We start from the raw sequence: 27,322 nt of genomic DNA on the forward strand, positions 1-27,322 counted from the left end.
GACGCATGCAAAATATTACCAAGCTGCAACTTGTGAAGGGGAGAAAATTTTGACAAGTCAACTTGTCCCTCATAAGTAGAAATTTGTAGCAGTTAAGAAGTTACCAAAGGTTGAAATTGCATTTGCAATCCTAGTAAGTCTTTGAATGAGTTTGTTGAAGAACCCTAGCCTATACCAAAATTGCCTATAGAAGCATCTTGCTTCCTATATGTCTTCTCTACTGATCCTTCTCAAGATTATTATCTTTCTTCTTCTGATGATCATGTCATGTATACTCTAGAAGAGGAGAGTTTTGATCTCCAATTGGATTAGTGCTCCTAGTGAGTCCTCAGTTTTTCTATTATATCAATTATATTTTATACTCAAAAAACTCATAATATTTTGATAATTAGTATGTGTGGCGATAAACTGGAGACTCGTATATTATCTCTTTTATGTTATGTATATCTAATTAGGAATTAAATTAGAAATGATGTGTTGATATAAATGTTTGCTTTATATGGATTGAATTAATCATTAATGTAGCTGAATTATGGTTTTTATGTGATATTGTGCATGTCTTCTTTAAGTGATTATGTTTCAAATTAAATAGAACAAGAAAAAAACTAATAATATTTTGATAATTACTATGAATAGCGATAAACTGAAGACTCGTATATTCTCTCTTTTGTGTTATGTATAGTTAATTAGGAATTAAATTAGAAATGATATTCTGATATAAATTTTTGTTTTATATGGATTGAATTAATTATTAATGCAGCTGAATTATGATTTTTATGTGATATTGTGCATATCTTCTTTAAGTGATTATGTTTCAAATTAAATAGAACAATCGCTGCATGATTTCGCAGATTTTTAAATTTTGTTGTCTCCATGTGGAGTTCCTAATTGCTCAAAATGCTCTGAGTTGTCTGTCATATTTATGGCAAATCCATTTAGAAGATCAAGTATTAATCTATGCGAGTGGAACTTTCAGTTCTATTGTTGTGCAATGAAAAGGTCATGAGTAGAACATCTAGATCTAAGTCTTTTAGTTTGTAACCACCACTTAGTTATCTAAATTAGTGCTCTTTGTATTTGAAGTTTTGAATAAGGGTATATTTACCCATTTCTATAGCAAGTTAGGAGTTAGTCAATGTTGGTTCAGATAGTCTATTGTTTTTAGTATTACTTTTTGCAAACACTTTTATTGTATTCCCCTTCAAGGGCTAATAGGAATGCCAATTTGAAGAAGTTGATCTAGTTTCGGTGTTTCCAAGTCCCTTTAGAGGTAGAGTAGGGCCCACTCTTCTAAAGGAAGGTAATCTTGTCTTAGTTTATTATTTCCTTTTCATGCATGTTGGATTAAGGTTTAACATTTCAATTCAATATTTCCAGAAGATACATAGATTAATTCTTGTTCTATTTTTCATGATCTTGGGTTGACAAAGCTATTCTTTATTGCATGTTTGAAATAATTGTCATTGTTAGTATAGATTAATCTTTGGAATTATTTACATGGTCATGTTGTTAGTAATCTTTAGAGTAAATTGTATAAGTAAACATTAGAAAGAAGCTTTATTGTGCTCACTCATGGAATCAATTTGCTTTCTGTAGTGTGTACTTTTAGATTAAGTGTGTTTATTTCATTAATGCAAGTGTAGAATAGGTTGATTTACTGCAAAGTAGAATTAGAAGCTTATTTTCAATGCAATAGGAATTAATTTAAGATTTCGTGTAATTTGGTAGAATAGAGGATTCCATGAACTATTCACATGAAGTCATGTTTGGTCTGAGCTGAGAAATTATGTTTTTTTTAGAATATATCTGGTAATTTGGTAAAAGTCATAGATTATAGGAAGTAGATATTGTTAGAAATCTCATAGTGGAAGTCACGACTAATAACTCCTAATAGAGCCTCACTGAAAAATAATTATAACGCTCAAAGAAAAAAAAACCCCAAACTGAAAAACAACCTTATCAAGTATAGCTTTAGACACACCATGTTTGATATATAAGTGAAATGATGCAAGTAGTGTGACAACAATGGCCTCGCCCATCAGTTCCCTAGAGGAGGGACACTCTCTTCACCTTGTTATCCTACACCTTCTGCACCAATGTTCTCCAAAAGATAATTCTCCTCACTTTGTAAATCATTCTTTTCAACTTCACCATTTCCTTTCAAAGGAGCATCAAAGGTTGAAAAATCAATGTCTTGTGTGAACACATCATGTCTTGCAAGTCAAAAGCATCTGGAGGGGCTTGTTCTTCAATCACCACTTCAACCTCCTTCATTTCATCATGATTTTGTTAGTGATCTCCTTTGTTTCCTTCTGCACTTCATCTTTGTCATCCTTCCTCATGTTGATGAGGGTGTTTACCCTCTACTTTATCCTTAATTCCCGAGCTTATCTTTGAATTATCTTGTTTCGCTCGTTCTTGAATAATGAGGATCCGACATGTTTAAGAGATTTTTCTCTTAGATCCATTTCCATCTTCATAGTTTCATCTCTCTTCTCCCTTAAGGCATCAACAAGGCTTTCTATAAATTGGTCCAAAATGTCACTTAAAGTCAAATTACACTTCATCATGTACATGATTATTGCATGCTCAATAATTTCCTGATTATATAAAGGAATCTCTGGATAGAGGTTGGTAATTTCTTTAAGGGCCCCATGACACTCAATTGCATTAAGAATGCATATAATTTGAAAGGTTCTTGTGAGGATGCAATTGGAGGAGTTTTCTTGGTCTCCTTTGCCTTCTCCTTCTCCTTCCCTTTCCTTTTGAAATCCCTTCTTCTTCTCCTTGTCTTTTTCTCTTCTTTTCTTTTCAACTTAGAATATTCCACTTCATCATCATCATCATCATCATCTACTATCACTAGATTAATCTTCTCTATTTCTATTTGTTGCTTAGTCCTTGGCCTCTTCTTCTCCATTGTCTACACTAGTACTTCATAAGCAATCCTTCATCTACTAGGAGGTGTTTTAGGAGATCTGGAAGGTTTAGGAGTAGTGGTGATAGTGATGGAGCTACTTGTTCTTCTAGATGCTTGTGGAGTGGTTGTAGGGGCTTATGGTACTACTGTAGGGTCTTAATATATATCATCTGATGGAATGCCAAATTATTTTTACAATTTTTCCTTCATTTTCTCCACAATCTCCTCTGATTTATTCATACTGTGGTTCTATGTTATCTCATCATATGTCCCAAATCTCTTAGTAGTAGGGTCCGTAGATTTTCTGACCAATATGTCGGCATAAGAAATCCATTCAAGTTTGGAGACCTTATAGGGAAAATTAGGAATCCAAATTGTTCTAAGTTCAACTGCCTCCATATAACAATTAGTTTTGTCTACCATAAAAGTAATAACACTCTTATAATTTCCCACCGCTTGATAAGGTATCTTAAACCTCATCTACATTTCCTTTTGAAATTTATTAAAGAAACCAGTATTACATTGTGTCACATGTTTTAGTATCTAGAAAACTATGCATATGCTCCCTAATCTGCAAAGATACAAGAATATATCATCAAAGATCATAGTCCATTCCTTCCTTCACCATTTGATGTGCAGTATAGATTGCAATGGCGATAGCAAATCCTTCTATGTTTGTAAATTATATCTTGTAATCAATGCCCATTGTGGCATAGCAGACCCCTAGGTCAATTATATCATCCACTATAAGATTTATTTTGTCAAACTTAGCTTTGGTAAGCCTAGTAGCTTCATCATTCTTCATAGCCTTTAATGTCAGTACAAGTCTAGTGGAGCATAACCCAGTTGCATCTTTGATAGCTTCCTTTGCGATCTAGTAGGGTTGATCAAGGTAGATGTACTCCTCATGAATCTGGCTTAAAATAATACTTATGCTTTCGTCTTCAAAGCTGAAGTCAGGAAAACCCTTCCACACATCTAACTCTTTCCCTCCACATTTGCATACTCTAGTTTTAGCAAAAAGTTGTCATCCAATAAACTATTGCTTCTGAAGTCTTCCATCTTCAAGTGATTGCACTCATTCAGAGATAAAAGAATATAGATGTAGACATCTTCAGTATGCAGCACGTTCATTAAAACATGGGAAAATGCACCATACATATCCATCTTAGTGGATTTGTATGAGTGTTTCTTGAATTTAGGCCTTGGCTTCTCCACAATATTAATTATCTTGGGTGTTGCCATGATTATCCTTTTGAAACTTAGGGTTTTTGTAAGAAAATTAAAAATAGTTAAAAATATAGTTGTTAGGGTTTGCATGTAATAACCTTCAACTCTTTCTTCTTCTCTTCACCACTTGAGCATTCTTGAAGGCATGGAATCATATCAAATTTGTTCAAGTGTCACTTAAATATCCTTCACATTGATTACATGTAGGTCTTGACAATTTTTTAAATTGTTCTATGATATCAGGGCTCCATAAACATTCAACAAACCTCTACAAAGAGTGTATTTTCTCTGCAAACTCAACCAAATATAATATTATTGGTCAAGAAAATCAAATTCACCATTAACATATATGTTGAATATTTTAGCATCTATTATTTTACAGGAGTTTGAAAAGTCTAAAATTACAACTCCCCTAAACCAATATTATCTTTTTAGTTATCGAAGAATCCATATGCACTAGATAGTGTTGCATATCCATCATTCAATTCACTTTATTCGTTATTCTTTTATATCTTATTCATCTCTCTTTTGCTGAACCAAATCAACCTTCCTCTATGGCACAGACGGTTTCACATTCTTTCCTTTACAAAACCTTGCAATGTGTCCTAGTTTATTGCAATAATAGTAGAGGTGATACCATGTTGCAGAGCATAACCACTTCTCATGTTAGATCTACAATCAAAAACCCTATGACCAAACTTGTTGCATGTGTAGTAGTAACCATAAAGAGATTGAGAAGTCATGGCATTGTTCTTATTCATGAAACTATTCCTCATCACTTTACTTTTTCATTCATTAGCCTTATGACCAAATTTATTACAAGCATAGAACTGACCATTAAATGATTGAGAATTTGTAGCATTGTATCTTGGATGCCTAAATGAATTAATACTCATTCTGCTCCTACAATCAACAGCCTTATGTCCAACCTTATTTCAATATCAGCAATTACCATAGAAAGATTGAGAGTACTTAGTTTAAGAAAATTGGTTAAGAGTGGACTTTCTGAAGTTCTTCTTGCTTTGGACATGTGAAATTGTTCTCCTTTCCTTCAATCTTCTTGGATTCATCATGTGAATTTCCTTTTTCCCCCTCATTCGTGCCTTTAGCCATATTTGTTTTAGAGATTTCTCCTTTCTCAAAACCAAGACCACCCTTGTCTCTGTATAGTTTTTGACAACTAAGTATCTCATTAACGATGTCACAGCCTCCTTTGAGTTTTAAGATTGTCTCTATTCTTTTTCATTTTAAAATGATTTTCTTGAAGTGACAATCTCTTCCTCAAGCTTGGTGCATTCGATAGATTTGTCATGAAGCTTGGACTCCAAACAATCAACAATCTTCTTGCCTCCTTCAATTTAGGTTAACTTTGTCATCTTCTTCCTTGATTTTGTCTCCATATTCTTTGCTTCCTTCAATCTTAGCTTTCAGCTTCATAATTTCATCTTCTGTCCTTTCGAGTTTTTCTTCGCATTCTTTGCTTCCTTCAATATTAGCTTTCAACTTAACAATTTTATTTTCTACCATGTTGAATTTAATCTTGTATTCTTCACACTTTTCCCTTGCAATATCCATGTCCTTAAGAGCATACTGGAGTTCTCATTCAAGGTCTACTTCACAATCATTTGGATCAATATCCTAACCTTCAGGTTCCATCGACTCTAGATCTTATTCAGGATAGATTATATCATTAGCCATTACTTCAAATCCCATGTGCTCAAATGCAGGAACTACCTCAGTTGTTTGATTGTTATCTTAGGAACCTTCTCCAATACCAATTGTTGAACACACTTGAGCGCTAAGAGGGGGGTGAACCAACATTTAATTAAAATTGAACTTTCATTTTCAATATAAGCATTGAATCATATCTTCAATGCTTATATTATATCATATTTGCATTAGAAAAATACTTGTAAATTCATTTTCTAATTGATTGTAAATATATTCAATTCTATTTTTTTATTTTCCATGTAATACAGACAATATTGTGTGTATTATACAAACAATATAAGCATTAAATCAAATCTTCCAAAAAAATAACTTAAAACAAAGCATGCACCACACAAGAACACCAAGATTTTACGGAAAACTCAATGAGGGAAAAACTATAGTGAGAGCTATCTCACAATATATATGAACAATTTTTAAAATTTTCTTTTAAGGCTCACTGCCTAAGGAAGCTCACTACTCCCTAATGGACTTGCTGACGAAGATACAAAGATATATTGACTTGCTAAGGAGAATTGTTATTTGATAGAAGGATACATGATAGTTTGAATTACAAAACATGAACTTGAACTGCTATAAATAAAGCATCTATCATTTGTAGATGATGGAGTTCCCTTTTACGCACATTCACAACATCTGGTTGACTTGATACAAATCACAAATGATCTATCCTTTTCTATATATCCTCGACAATGCCTCAAAATACCAATTAGGTCAGCTCCAAAAAAGACCTTTAGATGAAATGTGTAATATTACATAGTTCGGCCCAAAACAAAAGCAAATAGGTCTTAGTGGACAATCAAAATAGCTAATTTGGCCCCAAAACTATTTCATAATGTTGGCACACGCTACACCACCTTGGCACAAGGTCCAATTATTCACTGCAAACTCTTCAACCATTCCAAGTCAGCATTACCAACACATAATCCTACAAACAAATAGATTTAACTCATACAAATACCAAAGAACGCCATGGAGACCAAAATAGAGACGTAGAAGTTCCTACCAAACATCAATGAACACTTCTTTTGCAAACAAAAATAGTCTTGAGTTTCCACCAACAACAAATCACATGTGCTGGCAGAGAAAAAAGTATCTAGTTCACTATGGCATCTTGTTACCTTGAAATTTGTACTTGCAAACCAACATATCAACTATGAAAGCAAGCCAAAGTGTGAAAGAATGCTTCCAAATGCTAAATATAATAACAGAGATGATGCAAAAAAATTACAAACTCTTAAACTATTGTAGATTAGATAAACACATATAAAATGAGATTTAAATAATAAAACCACAACACCAGATATGGGTAAAACCATAATGTTGTGTCACACTTTTATAAAGAAAGTGGCCAACACAACTAAAATTGTTTAACTTCGACCGCATAAAATTGACATTTCTAAGTTGAATTTCAAAATGATGTAAACTAATCAAATATAGAAAGATTAATGGAATTTATGTCTATTATTTTTTAATTTAAAAAAAAAAAAAATTGACATTTGTTTTATATATTCAAAGACATATTTTTTATTGTTGAAAATCAGGGGTTCTAGTTGGTGTCACCAAACAAAATGAAAATGAACTTATTTTTTTCTGATTTTTTTCTGATTTTAATTTTCCAAATAGAGGACATATATATGCAGTGTTGAAAAAAAAAATTGATGTATATTTTTCTCATAATAATATTTTAAAGTCCAACATAGCTGAATTTGGTAGTTTTCATTCAACGTCACCTTTTTTCTACTAAATCTATGATTATCAAAAAAAATAATTATACCCTTTTGGAGAGGATTCTCTCATCTAGTGAAACATATATTTTTTAAATTTTTTAATATCATTTAATATATTTTTTAATTTCTAATTAGCTTCTTTTTTAACTTAAAAAACCTACTCGCAATGTTTAATTAATAAAAAATATTAAAATTAATCAAAATACTAAAAAAATTATGTCTCGATTTGTGACTTCGAGTTCTACAAAAGGATATTTTTTATTTTTGTAAAAAAAAGTCTGCTTCAAGAAAAATTGAACAGAAGTGAAAAGTTTCAGAAATACAGACAAAATAGGTGATTTAGCTGCCACATAGGCGAGTTCGACCAAACTCAATTCAGAGTTCGGCCAAACTATTTTGATTTTTTTTGAAAAAATTCTAAGGTCAAGCGCTCACAAATCGGGATTATGTAGTCAATAGTTCGGTCGAACTCTTAGCACCATTTAGGCGCCACGCCAGCGACACGGGGCACCACATGGCTAGTTGGTAGTCCGGCCGAACTACCCCCAATTAGCCCCAAGTGCAACACAACTTCGTACTTTTGCCCATATACGTGGGAAAACCCTTGGCTTTTCGATCCATTTTATCCCATTCATCATGTGGTGTATTTTGAGGTTTCATTTAAGAAACCTCTACCCGTAGAGCTCTATCCATAAGTATGTCCTCCATTTTGAATTTCCATAACTCAAAATTGATGCCATTAAATTTGTCAATCTTTACTCTGTTGGATGTGCTTGCCAAATCAAATCTGCAACAAAGTTATGAAATCTTACTCTGCAAAAGTCCCACTAAAACTAAATCAAAACAAAAAAAACCCATCAACCTAACAACAATAACAAAGCTATCCAAGTTGTTGTTTATAACACCACATACCTTTTTGGTGTTGGATTTGGTTTTGGAAACCATGGGCACTTTCCAATTGTGTTGAGCTCTACAAATATGTGGCTTCTTTGTGTATTTTGTATGATAGGTTGGATATCTTCTAAGAGGCTTTTATGTGTTGGATATTCACTAGAATTCTTTGTGAAGAGGGGGAAAATGAGCAAATGTAAGATGTGATGGTTAGTATTCAAATAAAACATTCAAACATATAATAAACCATTTATACATTGTTATCTTGCCTTCTCCTTCAGATTAGACCTTTGGTGAAGTGAAGAATGTGCCCCTTCCTCACTTGAGTGGATTGCTCTCCTTTGCTCAATAAGAGGGATTGGATTTGATAGGATTTGATAGGATTTTGAATGGATTTGGATTGGAAGATTGAAGGAAGAAGAGAGAGGATAAATGGATAGCATGAGAATGCTATGGAGGAAGTGGATCCTTTTGTGAGGAGATGAGACTCCAATTTATAGATTGGAGGAGGCCAATGAAGGGCCAAGATTTATCTGGTTATGGAGGGATGAGATTGATTTAAGATGGAAGGCATGGATAAAGGGTGCCTTGGGAAATAAACATGAATATAAAATTCCTTGAGAAGAGGGGGGAAAGGAAATTTGAATTTCAAAACGAGGAATTAAAAATTCCAAAATAGAGGATGCATGGAGGGATTCAAATAAATTTGAATTTCTTTGAGAGGCTCAATGTTGATGTGACATGATGGAGGGATTCAAAGAAATTTGAATTTCTTTGAGAGGCTCAATGTTGATGTGACATGAGTGGGGAATATAAAATTGTGAAATAATAATAAGTGTGATTAAGAGAGATTCTAGAAGAATTAATTAGGCTAAGTGGGAATTAGGAAAAGTGATTTGTAGGAATCACATGATTAGGTTAATTAATTAACCAAAAGGGATTTAGAAGAATTAATGATTGAGATGACTTTGGAGGAATAAGGAAATAATTAATTTATTTGATAAATTAATTATTGGACTATAGTGATAGGATTAACTAAATTAGATTTAATTAATGTTAAGAGGAATAAGGATAACACAATTAAATTAATTAATTATGTTGACAGACTTAAATTGATTAAATATTGGTTTAATTAATTTTAGGTGTCCACACTTTGATGTTGTATATACTCCTAAAGAGCATTGGCTCTAGGCATTGTATTGTAATTGTTGGTGTTGTTGATAACACAATTGAATTTGTCTTTTGTAGTGTAGGTTTTTTCCCCGAAAGGGTTTTGCCACGTATATCTGGTGTTGTGGTTTTATTTTTTAAATATGTTTTTTGTGTTTATATATTCTGCAATCGGTTAAGAGTTTTTAAGAAATTTATGCATCATCTCTCCATTTAGCATTTCGAAGCATTATTCCATACATTGGCTTCCTTTCAAACTGAAACTCAAACATGTCAATTCTAGAAAGTCGACAAATATACCCTCAAAATTGCATGACTTGAGCTATCTCTATGATGAAATGCATAGCATTTCAACAGACTATTAATTGTATAACACTATCACAACTTTATCTAGTACTAAGAAACTTGTATCTTTTACTTCAGAGGGAGACATCATCTAACACTCTAGGATTATCATGTTTATAACTATGTCAACCTATTTCCAAAACAGCAAGAATAAATCTTGTTGTACAAAGTAATGCAGGCCAAAAAACTAGAGATTGTCGTAGAGAAATCATTGAAGATTCCTTAGCCCATAATCTTGAACCTTCCAATACATGAAAAGCATCAAATTGACATAGCATCATTGTAGGAAGATTAAACACATCATCAAACAACTATTTCCTCATCTGAATCATACTTGAGTACAAAAGAACTAACAATCAATTATATATTCATCATCATTCGTATGTAGATCAGCATTCTTAGTTATTTTGTCATCCAACCATGAACTAATGACCTTATTATACATCAAACATGGCTCAGCATCATCTCTACACACTTCATTAGATATCAAAGACAACATATATCAACAAGCACAATGTGTTGGCATCAATGACACAAAATGTGTTGACATCAATGACAACCATAACCAACATCTCTCTCTCTCTCTCTCTCTCTCTCTCTCTCTCTCTCTCTCTCTCTCTCTCTCTCTCTCTCTCTCTCCCTAGACCGATATACCTATATCTATTTGCCTCTATATTGCTATCTTTCCATATCTCTTTTTACATCTATCCCTCTCTCTTCTTTATGTCTCCCTCTCCTACCCATATCACTCTCCTTCACCATCTCCTTCTCTATCTCTACCAAGTAGGTATCTCTATATCCTTACTCATCTCTCTCTCATTCATCCTCCCTCTATCTCTCTCTCCCTCTCTCTCCCTCTCTCTTTGTCCCTCCCTATTGCAAACATAACATGATCCTTTTGGTAATGGATCCTAATTAACAAGTCTCAATTCAGAGGTTTTGGTTCAATCATGTTTGGATCCCAATAAGTGGACACAATTTATTTGAGACCTTTGTTGCACAAACAATATCATTTTCTAAATGGTGTACCAATTGACCTCATTTACCACACAAATGTATGCAAAAAAGGAACCATTTTTTTCCTAATTGACCTTCCACACTTCTTCGAAGTATCCATTATAGACCAAGGTGTGATTACTAATTTATTCCATTGTATAATCTACATCTTGTCTTTTTTGCAATGCGTCTATAATTGTCTCATATTCTTTCGTATAAAGTTTCCATAACTCTTCATTAGTAGGTCTTTCTCGATATCTAACTATTTTTATATTTGTTGTCACAACTAAATATGAGTAGTGTCTAAACTTCTTATGTGTTTCATAATCTTTGAATGTAGGCAATGATGGTATGATGAAAGGACAAGGATCTGATCAACTACTGAGAGGGGGGTGAACCAGTAGATAGAAAAACTAACATAAACTTTCACCAATCTCATAATCAACTTCTCAAAGCAAACTCTAAACTCACAAGTTAAACCATTGAACTAAAAATACAATATCACTGTCAAGTTAAACCGGTTGACTGTTATAACAGATTAACAGTAAAACAACTTGAAACTCACAAACATCCAAATACTTTACTGACATAAGTAAAACCTCATTTCATATTGTTGTCGGTTAACATAACTTATCAAAGTCGATTTAGCAGCTAAGCAATTCAGCCATAGTGAACATAACCACAAAAACATTCACCACTTGACACAATATTTTTGACATGGAAACCCAAATGGGAAAAACCACAGTGGGGATGAATACCCACAAGTATTATGAACTCTTCTTGTAATGCCCCACCAGGAAACCCCTAAGGGTTTAAGTTTAAAACACTCAAATAGAGTGTAAATTTTTTTTTTTATATAATAATTAAGAGCGTTAATGAAACGGTTACAATATTAAGATAAATTGTAGTTAACTCAATTCATTATTAGACACGACATTAAAATACAATGGAGATTATCTGTCAACTTAGATATCACAGCGGAAGGCTCAGCCAATCCTAAGGAGTTTCCGAACGCGATTACACAACCTTACACCTAACTCAACTTGCGTCATTAGATCCATTAAACTGGATAACTTAATTACGAGGTAATACATAGACCTTGATTAAATATGTGTTCAATGGTTTAACACCTTATATCTTTAGGAAGCGTTCAATTACTTTGATGGTTAGGAGGCCATTGAGAAGTTATTTATTCATTGCACTTTAACTCATAATTACATTAGTAGGTCTCCAAATGGGTTCACGCATTATAAGTATGACAAAGTTCATTCGCTAGAGTCTTAAGGTAACCATCCTCACTTGACATCATCCTTTAATGCCATAAATGTGCTTAATGAGATTCATTCGTTTAGGGATTAAACTTCGATTAGTAAAACAAGGATGCCATCATTTGGTTTTAAAATATTTGCCCACATTTGTTATCTTTATTTTTTTTAATTAAAAGTATGGTTAATGAGAGAAATTCATTCCTTAAGGATTAACTACAATTATTAGAGTGAGGTCTCTTCATTTGTTTTCATGCATAGCCACCCGGTGAGTTGAAGATTCTTATGAACGGTATAATGTGAGTAGCCATGAGAATTCATTTGATGTTTTAGAATAATACTACTAGATGGCTAAAATCAGTACGTTGAAAAATGTATTTGAGCCACAAGAGTTCATCCTTTAACTTTAGGATATAGTTAGCAATATAACATTTAACATTTCAAGATTAAAGTATAAATTCCAAGGGATGCTCTTCCATTAGGATTGAATTACAATTATCTCGTTGCAAATCACTTTTTTTTTATCGTTAAATGAATATAATGTGAGAGAGATTCTTTTATTAGATTTAATGTATCAACAACTAATTGAATCCCTTCTTCTTCAGTTCATCTTTAACAATCATAAAGAAATCCATTTGTTGGGGTTAAAATTAGGGTGGACTAGTTGAGTTCACCAATTATCAAGTTAAATTTCGGTAAGGTTGATTTGTTAAGTTTAAACGTAATTGACCAATCCACGATACCCAATATATTGAAACATAATTATCATGACGTTTCCCATTCTAATTCAATCTTAGCAACATGAGGGATTCCTTTTATAAAGATTAACATATGGGTTTTCTAGTTGGGTTCACCCGGTTATAGAAATGATCTGGTGAGGATTATTGATTCACAATTACAACATAAATTACTAAGTATATTCGTTCAATATACAACGTGAATATTTGATTGAGTCCACACGATTAACAAATTAATCCGGTGAGGATTATTGTTAAGATTAAACGTGAAATAACTTAACAAATTTAACCAATGTAATGAAACATAACTGTCATGGCGAGATTCGTTTACTAAGGTAAAAGGATAGATATTTCTATGATGTTCTTCCTTTAAATTTCAATCCAAGAATTGTGACATAATTTTTTTTTTAACTTTGTTTCCCCCTTTTACATTCATTCCAATTAACATACCTTTTAACAATTAATCCAATGAAGTAGTTCTATCTAGACTTCTTCCACTACTACAATTCAAATTAACATTACCGATTTACTTTTTCCACACTTTAATTTCAATATTTAAATACCATGCCATATTCATAATTCACAACGTTTTATGAACTTAAATAACTGCGTTTATCCACATGAAAAATGTTATACATTTAAATTTGAAATCATTTAATTTACACCATACATTTTGCAAGAGTACAACCATTCAAGATAATTTAAAACATAAAACAAAGTACGCAATAAACATCGCATGACACAGAATATGATCTCGGAGTTCACCCCGGATGGGCTACATCTCCGGGTCTGCTCAACTGCAAGACCCTTTTGGTATTTAATATAGTTAAGGTTACATATTTACATGTCCTTACAATCTTGCCTTTTAGGCGATCACAACCAACTACAAATGACAATTTCAATCAGTAAACACAACTCTACTGGTTTTCCAACTAAGTTCACATAAATGTAAGCATTTCTCATTCGGGTATTTTACTAATTCCTTAGATACACATCACTAACATGTTGGTCGGGATCTATACACTGGCACCCAAATCAAGGGAAAAATACTTTAAAAGGGACCTTTGAAACGAAAAGAAGACACCCCCCAATGTTCTATGATTCTTTGCGTAAATAAAAATGAGTATACAGGAACCCCAATCATTACTAGCCAAATTAGAAATAAACCCCACGTTTAACCATAGCTTAAGATTAGTAATTATCAATGCCAGATATATAAATCCGATTGTGGCAAAAGGAAAGCGTGTATCTCTATATGAGTTTTCGAGCCCCCAATATTCTAAATTCCATATATTAATCATTACTCAGCTTAAATAATATTAACTAAATAAGGAGAAAAGTCTAAATTTAGATAATAAAAGGAACTCCATATAAAACCAATATAATTTCTCCTTTTTTTTTTTTTTTTATTAATTTACTAAACCTATCCGAAATTTATTATTTTATTCCGGAATTTATTATTTTATTGTTTCTCTCTTTTAAAACAATTGAAAATAAATAAATAAAAAACTAATTAATAACAAAAGTTTTTGTTTTAAAAAAAATGCATATTAATCTGGGGTTACCCACGTGGAATACCACGTGGGCCCCCTTGGTAGCCATGCTACCATTGGTAGCGCTGCTACCAAATGGTAGCAGGCGCTACCCTTGGTAGCGCTGCTACCATTTGGTAGCAGTTCTACCAGTGGTAGCGCTGCTACCAACTGGTAGCAGCAGCTACCGTGGTAGCTTTGCCTCCTCCCAGCAATGGGGGGGGGGGCGCATAAAACAGCAATTTTTTTATATATATTTTTTTTCATTTTTGTTTTATTTTAATTCGTTTTTTATCAGAAACCCTCTGGTAAAATCAATAAAAAAAACCCAGACCCAGTTTTTAGTCTGCCAGCATGCAGTCAGAATTTGCCAAATGAATACACAGATATATTTTTTTTTAAAACAAAAGAACAATATAAATAAGTAATACAACAAAATGTAGGATTATCTCACCAAAAACATAGTCTGAAAACACAAATTTGAAGTATTTTCCAGCAACCCCAACTTTATTTTGAAAACAAACACAGTCACAGCCAGTTCATTTTTTTTTGTAACAAAATTTTGAAATAAACCAAAATGATTGACAAAAAAGAATGTAAAAACCCCATACCCATTTTTTTTAACAGCCATAAAAGAATTCCCAGATTTATACCAAAATCTTCATTATGGGAGGAAGTTTTCTAACAAGTTTAAAATCACAAAACCATCAAGAAAAAGGATTGGTTTCAAGAACAACCAAATTTTGAGAGTAAACTAAAAACTAACCCCAAATCATTCATGGGTAAGACCATTTTTTTTTTGTATTCAACAATAAATAAAGTAGTGGATTCGAATCCCACCTCATAATGCAAATCCGGGCATGAATCTTGATGGAGAGCTTCCCCAATCTGCTGCTCCATTGCAAATTCCCCATTTTTCTTCCAAAAAAACTCCCAAGCCAAGAACCCCCAAAATGTCTCCAAAACTAGGTTTAAAAGAAAAAGCCCTAATTTTGCCCTAATTTTTAATTTCGAAATTAGGCATTTATTTTTGAAATAAAATGAATGAAAATGAAATGGAAGTCATTCATTTACCTTATTTAATACATCTCATTTGTTTTCCTTATTAAAATTATAATGCTTCTATTTCTTTTTAAATTTTTTAGTTTCTCAATATCGATTTAGTTCTACAATTATATTTTGGAACCATTGACCGGATAAGGCGTTTTGATTAACTTAATTTTCTAAAAATCAAACTTTTATATTATATCGACTTTACAAGTAAAGAGAAAATAATTTCATTTAAATAATAATAATTTACCCCTTTTTCTTCCAAAATGCGAAAATGAGTAATTTAATTCTATCTCTCTTATGACTTTAAAATTTTTCCTTTCTAAAATGCATAACTCAATAAATTCGTTATTTTAAAATTAGCTATTAAATTAACTCGCTATAACATAATAAAGCGACATTTTTAAATAATTGACTAATCTAATGCAAGAGTCTTGTTTCTTCTAATTTCTCGACTATAAATGCATAAATGTTACAAATGCGTAAATGAGCACGCTAACCCAAGTTAAATACCTTAAGCTTACTACATTAATAATTTAAAGCGGTCTCTTAAATTAACGTTTAATCATATAAAGGAAGCTACCCAATTTAAATTTCTAAATTCCTAATGTGCTCGTCTACTCATACATTTTGAATTTAATACTTAGGATAACAAACCTCACTTACCTCGCGCAAGGCACGCAAATGGAGGAAGTCCTCCAAGTCTCTCGACACGCATCCCAATGAAATGCAAGCCCCACGAATCCACACACGATGCCCACCTAACCATGGCTAAGGCAAGACGAGAGTTATATGACCACTAAATCCGAATTCAAAAGATGAAAGAGCATACTCAACCTTGCAAATTCCAAAGGAGATGAACCTTGCCCTAAGCGGTGTTGTACCTGCAATCTCCTGCACCCATGAATTCATACGAGCATGCATATACAAATACATATTCAATGAGGATGTTAGCTCAAGATTTATCACACGGGTTAGGAACCATTGCATTTACACGAGAATCGATGCAAAAACACAATAATAAGTATGCTCAGTTTATTTATATTATCTAAACTACACATTGCATATCGGTTAATCTACCATTTGAGAATGCCACATAGGAAGTAAATCAAGGTTAAACGGGTTTTAAAAGTTCGACTAGGGTAGGGGCATTACACTTCTGAAGTTCACCTTGTTAGGATCCAAGCATGTTAAATCTTTACAAAATGTCATGTTAAGAATAGATCTTGTTAGAGACCACCCTGTTAAGGGATTGACTATAATGCCCTATTAGAAGTAATACCCTATGAGGAGTAACCACAGTAGAGGATTTGAAATCCAAGCTAATGGACCACCTAGTTAAAGGATTTGAATAACACTAATCTTGTTAGAGCTTACCTGGTTAGGGGATTTTTACAGTTGTAATTGTTAGAAAACAACAGGGGTTTGTTGATCTGTTTAAATAGCACTACACTTGCTTGTTCAGATCCTTTTCATGCTCCTATCTGCCTTTACAGAAACTATAGATACATCATCCAGTTCGACAACCACACTCTCACTCTCAACTACAAATTTGCCAACACTTCAATAAAACAATTCATCGACCTTATAAACAAATCAATAGGTCGGTAACACAACACAAACCTAATTCTCTCATAGAGATTACAAACAAGTCGGTTCAAGTATGATCGTTTGATTACATAACAATCTTTGCACATCATTCAAGATAGCCTCGACCGCTCCTTGATCACTGCTTCATCGAACTCTGTAACTCAACACGTGGTTTGCATTACATGCAATGAACTTGCTCATTCCCAAGATAAAAACCGTTATCTCAACGCGCCAAAACCCATTTGAAACTCTTCTCATACAACATGCATACGTGTCATAATCATTATCGTTCATCATCAGATCATAAACCAATACAAACTCACTTCATCGGTTAGGGTTTATCATATCAATAGGTAGGGTTTACTGGTTGATCTCACTTCTTCTTAGCAATACCAGTTTCCTCCACAAACTCACCTACCGGTTGCAGTTCTCTTCACTAGCTCTTCCTACCGGTTATAAAACAACATTATAACAACATCATTAATGGTTACAATTGACATCAATGACAACATAACATTTCATTAATGCAATCTTCATGGAAAAAATCTCCCCCTTTGGCATTGATGGCAATACAAATATCTATACCATTTATTGCTATGATTGTGAATAGGAATCTTAGTTTACATTTTACCATGTACCCTCCTTGTCTTCAGTTGGTAACTAGCTATAGATCTTCTCTCTGTCAATCATACAATTCTTCTCTCCATAATCACATAGTTCTTCTCCCCCTTTGAAAATAATACCAAAGTGAAAGTAAAACATGCAATGTCAAACTTCATTGTTCAGCATCAGCAAACTACAACTTGATGCTCCCCTGTGGAATAACTCCACTCTACACCAATCCTGTTGTAAAATTTTGCAAGTAGCTCCGGGCTTGATGTACTCTACATCATGCTCAATTTACCTCATGAAGGGGTACAACCCCTAGCTGACTTCTAAGATACTCAAAAGTAGTCTTAGGCAAAGGTTTAGTAAAGATATCTACAAGTTGCTCCTTGGTAGAAACATGCTCCAATATCACATCTTTACTCTGCACTTTTTCCCTCAAAAAATAATACTTCAATTCAATATGCTTGGTTAGTGCGTGCAAAACAGGGTTCTTGGAAATATTTATGGCACTGATATTGTCACATAAGATCTTTACAGGTTCTATAAACTTCATCTTGAAACCTTCCAAAATGAGCCTCATCCAATTATCCTGGGTAGAGTTCATATAAGCTACAACATACTCAATTTCAGCAGTAGACTATGATATACAACTCTGCTTCTTGCTACTCCATGAAACAAGTATTCCTCCAAGAAAGAATGCTCCAACAGTTGTTCTTTTCCTATCATCAGCATTACATGCCCAATGTGCATCTCTATACACCTTCAAATCAAAGTTACCTACATATGGATACCATAATCCATAGTCAATAGTGCCTTTCAAATATCTGAATATCCTCTTGGTTGCTATCAAATGTGTTTCCTTTGGATTCTTCTGAAATCTAGCAACTAGACCAACTGCATGAGCTATATCCAGTCTGTTATGAACAACATAGTGCAATTTCCCAATCATTGACCTGTACTACTTTTCATCAACAGATGTGGCTTCATCTTCCTTAGACAATTTACAACCTATAACCATTGGTGTCCCAACTGGTTTACAGTCACTCATACCAAATGTCTTTAATACCTCTTTCACATACTTAGACTGTGTGATGAAAATACCACTCTTCATTTGTTGAATTTGCAAGCCTGTGAATTTTTTTATCTCTCCTACTAGAGACATTTCAAACTCACTTTTCATTTCATTTGCAAAGTCATTGCTCATGTCATTATTACCTCTAAATATGATATCATCTACAAACACTTCACTAACTAGTATCTTATCTCCTTCAAATTTGATATATATGTTGTTGTCTTCACTTGTTCTCTGAAAACCTATCTTCATCAAGTGTGAATGAATCCTCTCATACCATGCTCTTGGTGCTTGCTTTAACCCATATAGTGCCTTGTGCAATTTGCATACTATGTCTTTTTCATCAGTCAAAGCATAACCATCTGGTTGCTCAATGTATACTTCTTCTTCCAGTATTCCATTCAAAAATGTTGAGTTCACATCCATCTGATATACTTTGAATCCCTTATATGCTACAAATACAAGTAAAGTCCTGACACCTTCCAGTCTAGCAACTAGTGCAAAAGTCTTACCATAACCTTCTCCTTCTTCATGTGCATAGCCTTTGCAAACCAATCTAGCTTTGTTTCGGGCTAATATACCATCTTCATTCAGTTTGTTCCTAAATACCCACTTAGTACCTATCACATTTTTATTCACCGGTCTCGGTACTAGGGTCCATGTGTTGTTGTTCTCAATTTGATCAAGCTCCTCCTCCATAGCTTTAATCCAATGATCATCTCCAAATGCTTCCTTAGAATTTCTAGGCTCAATAGTGGAGATCGTGCAAGAATTCTCTCTAATTCTTCTTCTAGTTAACACTCCAGCATCCTTGTCTCCAATAATATGGTCAAGATTGTGATTGAGTCTCACATACCTCAAAATAACATTATCATTATATTCAGGTTCTTCTTCTTCATTATCGTCATCTTCTTCTGAATCTACCTGTCCCGGTTGAACTGGTACAACAACATTCTCTTTACCAGTTTTAGGTTTCACCAGTTCTAGTTCCAAAAATAGAATGCAAGGATCTTCATCCTTTTTCTCCACACTGGTTTCCCTTGAGACTTCAGGATACTCATCCACTCAAAATTCAACACTCTCAATGATTCTCTATGTCCAGTTTTTATAACATTTGTAGGCCTTACTCTTAGTAGAGTAACCAAGAAATATACCTTCATCACTTTTAGCCTCAAACTTACTAACATAGTCACCTCTCTTAATAAAACATTTACTGTGAAATATCTTGAAATAACTAACATTAGGTGATCTACCATACCAGTATTTATAAGGAGTCTTATCCTTACCTCTCTTTACCAATATTTGGTTCATAGTGTAGACAGTTGTGCTGACTGCTTCTCTCCAGAAAGTTTCTGTTACACCTTGTTGTATCAACATCGTTCAGGTAGCTTCAACAACTGGCCGATTGTTCCTCTCTGCAATACCATTTTGTTGTGGTGTCCTCGGTGCAGAAAGTTGTCATTTGATACCATTTTCTTCACAATATCTAGTGAATTCCTCATAAGTAAATTCACCACCTTGATCAGTCCTCAGACACTTTATCTTCTTACCACTCTCCTTTTCAGCTAAGGCCCTAAATGCCTTGAACTTACTAAATGCTTTTGTTTTATCCTTCAAGAATGTGACCCACATCATTCTTGAGAAATCATCATTGAAGATCATAAAATATTTGTCACCTTGAATACTTTTAGTCCTTATTGGTCCATAGAGCTTTGTATGAACCAAATCTAACAAATGTTCCGCTGAAAAAGATTTTCTCTTAAAAGTTGAGGATGTCATCTTTCCCAACTGATATTCCTTACATAGAGCATTAACCGGTTTGTCCAACTAAGGAAAACCTCTCACTGTCTTGGACTTACTCACTTTAACAATGTTATCAAAATTTATATGACAAAATCTCCTATGCCAAAGCCAACTATCATCTACTTTAGCAATTGAACAATTGTTGACTTTAGGATTTAGGTGAAACAGATTACCTTTAGTCTGCTTGCTGGTTACAATCAGTTCACCTTTGCTCCCATAGATTTTGCACATACCATTCTTAAACTCCAATGGATATCCTATGTCATTGAGTTGAGCAACACTCAAAAGATTGTGCTTTAGTCCTTCAACCCAGTAGACATCATCTGCACTGCTCTTTTCATTAAGAGAAATAGTTCCCTTACCTTTTACCATGCAGGATGAGTCATTACCAGATCTCACAACTCTGCCATCAAATTCCTTCAAGGAAAGAAATTTTCTCCGATCACCGGTCATGTGATGTGAGCAACCACTATCAATGATCCAATCAACATAATTATCCATGCGAGAAACTAATGCCTTCTGATTAGATGTCTCCTCTTTAATGGCTACAAATACAATGACTTCATTAGCATCACCCTCAGATTCCTCATCAGTGATACCACCATCAACTGCAATAAGACAATCTATTTTGCCTTTTCCTTTGTACTTCTTAAACTTCTCACGCGTGTGCTCATTATCACCATTAGGACAGTTAGATGCAATGTGTCCAATCTTGTTGCATGCAAAACATTTCAAAGGTAATTTACCTTTGTACTTACCAGTACCTCTGGGAAACCTCTTGGCCAATAATGCTTCAAGCTCAACCAAACTCTGGGCAACCGCTTGGCCAATAATGCTTCAAGCTCAACCAAACTATCTTCATCATCAATTTCTCTATTCGATCTAGATTCATAACTATGACTGACATCTCTACTTTTCCTCATAGATGGGTTAGAAAATGAAGCTCTAAATGCAGATTCACATTTCTGAACACTACCATTATAACCATTTAATTCAAAAGTAGTAAGCTTACCAATGATGGAGTCAAGGGTTACCTTAGTTTTGTCAATTGACTTTAGCTCCTGAATGGTTGCGACTCGGATAGCGTTGACCAGTAGAAGGGTTCTCAACACCTTGCTAGCCACTGTGGCATCTTCCACTTTACCACCACCACTCTTGATCTCACCAACTATCTCTTTTATCCTTTGACCATACTGTTGTATATTCTCACCTTTAGCCATCTGCATGTCATCAAATTTTCCTCTTAGACTCCCTTCTTTGGCAATCTTCACATGTTCATCGCCACTATAAATCTCTTCAAGTTTCTTCCATACCTCATATGCAGTCTCTAGACCATGGACATCAACATATTCTAGATCAGACAAAGAACTGATAATGGCCTCCAGTGCTTGATTGTTTTCTTGTTGCTCTTTCTTTTGATAATCAATCATTATCCCACTAGGTGCAACATATTGAGTACCAACATGTTCCCAGCATTGACTTCCTAGACTCTTGATATAAATTTCCATTCTATCACTCCATATTTTGTAGTTCTCTCTATTAAACTTTGGATCTTCCTTCTTCATCATGTTCTACAAGATCTTTACCTCAAGTTGTTAGGCTTAGACCTTAGAGGACCTGAGAAGCTCTGATACCAATTGATGGTATGATGAAAGAATAAGGATCCGGTCAACTACTGAGAGGGGGTGAATCAATAGATAGAAAAACTGATATAAAATTTCATCAATCTTAGAATCAACTTCTCAAAGCAAACTCTAAACTCACAAGTTAAACCACTGAACTACAAATGCAATATCACTGTCAAATTAAACCTGTTGACTGTTATAATAGATTAACAGTAAAACAACTTGAAACTCACAAACATCCAAATACTTTACTGACATAAGTAAAACCTCATCTCAGATTGTTGCCGGTTAACATAACTTATCAATGTGGATTTAGTAGTTAAGCAATTCAGCCATAGTAAACATAACCACAAAAACATTCACCACTTGACACAATATTTTTGACATGGAAACCCAAATGGGGAAAACCATGGTGGGGATGAATATCCACAAGTATTTTGAACTCTTCTGAAGTTCGCCATGTTAGGAGCCAAGCCTGTTAAAGCTTTACAAAAAGTCATGTTAAGAACAGATCCTCTTAGGGACCACCCGGTTAAGTTGTTGGCAAATGCACACTCCAATGAGATATTGTAGGTGATTGAAGGTTTTTTCATTGATGGCAACCTTGCAATCATATGATACCAGCAAGACAATTTATCGGCACTAGCAAAAATAGACTCTACACTGGCACACAGGACACCGACGGTAAAAGGAAGTATACCGGCACCCAGGCCGACAGGAATTTTGTTTATAATATATTTTGAAATTAATTGTAAAATCATTGTAAGCCGACTTGGCAAGTTGTAAAATGACTCATATATGTATGAGATCATTATAGAACATTTTGTAAGGAAGTAGATAGGCGAAATAAGGCAGACCTAATATGTGAATTATAGGTTAAGGGTTTATGTATGAAGCAGAGCTAAAAGCGGTACTGGATCTGGCATAGTAGATGCTATTTTGAAGCAATACAAGACATTGGATTTGCATAATCCATTTTGTAAGTCAATGAGACTTCCCATTTTGTAATTGAGCAGTGAGCTCTAGGCACTTGGCCTTCCTGCATGTGTAGGCCCCTATTGTAGCAGTAATATTCTCTTATTGGTCAGTAAGCGAATATTGTGGGTCACATATCCCACCGATGTTTTCCCCACGCTGGGTTTCCTCGTTAAACTATTGTGTTATGGTGTGCTTTTCATGTGGTTGTTGTTATCTCCGTTTACTGCATCCCCCCCCCCCCCCCCCCCCCCCTCTCAGTATCTTTGGGAATCCTAACAATTGGTATCAAAGCCTGGTCCTCTATTTTCAGAAGCCTAATAGCTTGAGGAATATCTTGACACCGGTAGAGATGGAAAACTTGATGAAGCAATTAGAAGCAGCTCTCTCAGACTATGATACAAAAAAGTTGGAAAATATCAAACTTGAAGATGATCTAAAGGTTGCACATGATATTATTCAAGCACTTCAAGAAATCAAGAAAATCTTACCATTGCAAGAAACAAGAGAAGAGAACTTTCTAAAAAGATGCAAAATGAGAATGATGAAAAGGAAACTCTTAGTGATCTAATGAATAAACTGAAACGAGAAAACATGACAACAAAGAATGAGATGCAGGATATGACTATGAGATTTTGTAAAGAAATTGAAGATAGAAAGAAGAATGAAGAAGATTTGACTAGAAGACTAAATGATACTGCAAATGAAAACACAAGACTTAGTTATGAAAATGATATGTTGAAGACAGATCTAATGCGCACACAAAATGAATCAAATGAATTTATGAGACAGAAAGAAATCTTGGAAAGAGAACTGGCTACTGCAAATCAGCATAAGGAGAAATTCAAGAAAAGCTCAGAAGAACTTGGTGACATGCTGAAGAATCAGAAAGCAAATGGTGACACTAATGGCCTTGGCTTTGAAGCTAGTGAAAGCTCTAGTACTACAAACACACATGATCATAGCAAATCGGTAAGACAACCTACTGCTTATAAATTTAATGGCAAATGCTTTAACTGTAACAAGTATGGTCATAGAGAAAATCAATGTAGATCTAGAAATTATCAGAACACCAATACACCCACTGGTCAATGCTCCAAATGCAACAAAGTTGGTCATAATTCATAAAATTACAGAATGAATGTAAGATGTTATGTTTGTGGAATATTTGGACACTTATCTAATCAATGCAGAACACACATCGGCATAGGATATGGGAAATCTATTCAGAAAAACAATGTGACTTGTTATCCTTGCAATAAAATTGGACATATTGCAAAATTCTGTAGAAGTAAGGCATCACCGGCAAGTAATAATGGTGCTAGTTTGAAAGGTAAAGAAAAGGTTGAAGAGGTAAAGCAAGAATTCTCAAAACAATGGATCAGAAAGTCAGATCTAAATGTTGATAGGAATACTCCTCCACCAGCAGAATAAAGTAACACTCCACTGACAGGAGACTCTTCATCTAACTGAAGAAAATTCCTTTGAGGGTTTAGCAGCCAAATGTGAAACATGCTATTATTCCCTCGGTTGATGGTGAGAAGTTGAAATTACTTCTATACCGGCAGATAAGTTAAGTCATTACTTAACCGGCATGCATTAAATGTGGTGGTTGGCAAAATTAACATTATAAAACAAGTGTTTTGGCTCCATTTTCATTTCACCGAGCATTCAAATCTTCGAGAGCACGAAAATTCCCAAGAAAAGGCATTCCAAGCAAAGAAGTGAAGTAATTCATCAAGCAATCATTCCTTAAGGCAGATAAAGGTATTTATAACCATGGCTTCTTCATTAGCTCCTGAATTCATTGCAAACCCTATTGTAGTTGAAGTTATTAAACTCCCTAGACCCGTATTTCAGTTAGTTCCTGAAATTGCCAAGAAAGATGATAACATTGGTGCATTTTCTAAAATTCCTAAGGGAGTAGTTTTTGCTGAAGACCCTAGAATGTATATACATTGTCATATAGAGGAATTAGGTGATGAGGAAATTAAGAATATGTATAAATCTGTAATTTGTGATGAATCCAAAAATATCAAACCTGAATACAAGATAGTTGAAACCCTAGGTTTCACTAAAATTCTCAGTATCCCAGATTTTCCCAAGGATGTTATAAGGATAGTACTAAGCAGGGTACATGGTGAATTCTTCTGGTTGGACTCAGTTCACAAAATCACAAAAGAAGCAGTAAAGGTTGTGACAGGGTTACACTCCACCAGTAACAAACCTAATAAGACAAAGAAGGTCTCAAATGACCTAGTGATAAACCTAACCGGTGCAACATCTGATAAGAGATCTTTAAGGGTAAATGATGTAATGGATATCAATGTCAAATTCATCAGTATGATCTTAGGCTACAAAACTACACATACAAATAGGTTAAACTCAGTCTCTAGACTATGCATTAAAAGTGCCTATGATATGATTAATGATAATGCAAGAATAGATGTGTGTGAATGGCTTAAAGATGAACTGATTGACAATTTGGGAAAGATAAAGAAAGACAAAAAGGGAACATTCAGATTTGGAAACCTACTTGTTTGTCTAATGCTGCACATAACCAAACAAGTACCTGGTATTGGTATTAGAAATTTTGGTTTTGATATATCGGTATTGTTAGATTTGCTGAACAACATGGGAGAGGAGAGAAAAGAACATAAATGAGTATTTTCAGGCATTGAAGGCCCGAATGAAGACCAAAGTTAGATTGTCACAAGCAATTATGGACAAGTATAAGGATGAAATCTGTTTTGTAATAAAGAAGGATGAAATTTGGAAGGAGGTAGTTATCCCAAGAACCATCTGGGTTACTGAAATGGGGTATGAAATTGATGACCACATAATAGAAACATATGCAAAAGCCCTCCTAGAAGCACCTAAGGAACCTAAAGAAGAGGTATTTGGCAGTGTTGAGACTATTGAAAAACAAATTCAATCCAAGAAAAATGTTAAAAAGGTTGAGGCAACAGTTAGAAAAGGATCCAGGCAAGAAAAAGCTATTAAGGAAGATGTACTTAAACAAACTAGTATTACTGAAGATGAGTTAGAAGCACTTCAACCAGAAACTCACCTTTCACCAGTTGAAACTTCTTCAGAAAGTGACATACCAACTACATTCAAAAGAGTTGTGAGAAAAAGGAAATCTTCACCGGTATCTTCACCTTCCCCTAGAAGAACAAGACAGAAACAACAAGTAGTAAGGCCCCCAGCTAAGAAATTAACTCCGAAGAAGAAAAAGGTGACTCCTAAGAAGAAGTCTATAGCTCCTATTGACAAATTACTAGATGAAATTACTGAAGATGGTAAATTGAAAAATATCAGCAAAATTTATAACACATTATGAGATGATGACAAGGAGAAAGTAGAAAATGGTGTAATCCTACACTTAGATATCTACAAGAAATTTTTGATGCAAGTTGTTGATGAAATACCGATAGATCTCTACAACAGACTTGAAGCTAGGAGAGTGGGTATTATTGAGCTTGATAAGAAAATAAAAATTGAAAAATTACTTGATGTACATCCTGTCAACTCACCTGATGAGATAGATAAATTGATCTCAGATGCTAACCGATCAGTATTTTCAACTGCTCACCGGCATGTAGCACTAATGGCAGGGAGAGTGAATGAGGTAACAGAAGAAAGAGCTAATGTATGGGACATATTCCTTGTAGAGAAGGAAAAGAAGGAAGAGTATCGAAGCCCTAAACCCATCAAGGTATATCAAAAGGATAAGGGAAAAGGAAAGGTTGGTGGACCACCCAGCATAAAAATAACAGACAATTTATCCCCACAATCTCTAGATACTCCACCAGTAGTTACTACTGACAATCAACCGGCTAGTGAGAGTATGGACATACCACATGAGGACACAAATCCTGATTCTGAGATGTTATATACAATGAACATTAACACTCAGAAAGTCAATATTGTGGTAGATAAGGAATCAACAGGGAAAAAAGATGTGGCAACTGGGCCACTGGCAACAGGTAGCACAGGAGAAAAACCGGCAGTGGACAACACTAAGAAACAAGCAGAGCAACAGGCTCCCTCA

General features: G+C 34.3%; 2 long non-coding RNA genes across 2 annotated transcripts; both read right to left on the reverse strand.

Moving 5' to 3' along the window:
* Positions 1 to 6,244: 6,244 nt before the first annotated feature.
* On the reverse strand, positions 6,245 to 15,469 carry LOC131077204 (uncharacterized). Its single transcript, XR_009113558.2, has 2 exons — positions 15,385 to 15,469; positions 6,245 to 6,759 (listed from the first exon to the last, which is right to left on the reverse strand). It is a non-coding gene; the product is annotated as an uncharacterized LOC131077204 (long non-coding RNA).
* Positions 7,896 to 8,947, reverse strand: LOC131077198 (uncharacterized). The gene is made up of 3 exons (XR_009113557.2): positions 8,756 to 8,947; positions 8,521 to 8,666; positions 7,896 to 8,421 (listed from the first exon to the last, which is right to left on the reverse strand). It is a non-coding gene; the product is annotated as an uncharacterized LOC131077198 (long non-coding RNA).
* Positions 15,470 to 27,322: the final 11,853 nt, after the last annotated feature.

The sequence above is a fragment of the Cryptomeria japonica genome, chromosome 10 (assembly GCF_030272615.1).
Source record: "Cryptomeria japonica chromosome 10, Sugi_1.0, whole genome shotgun sequence".
In the NCBI taxonomy this organism is placed as follows: Eukaryota; Viridiplantae; Streptophyta; class Pinopsida; order Cupressales; family Cupressaceae; genus Cryptomeria; species Cryptomeria japonica.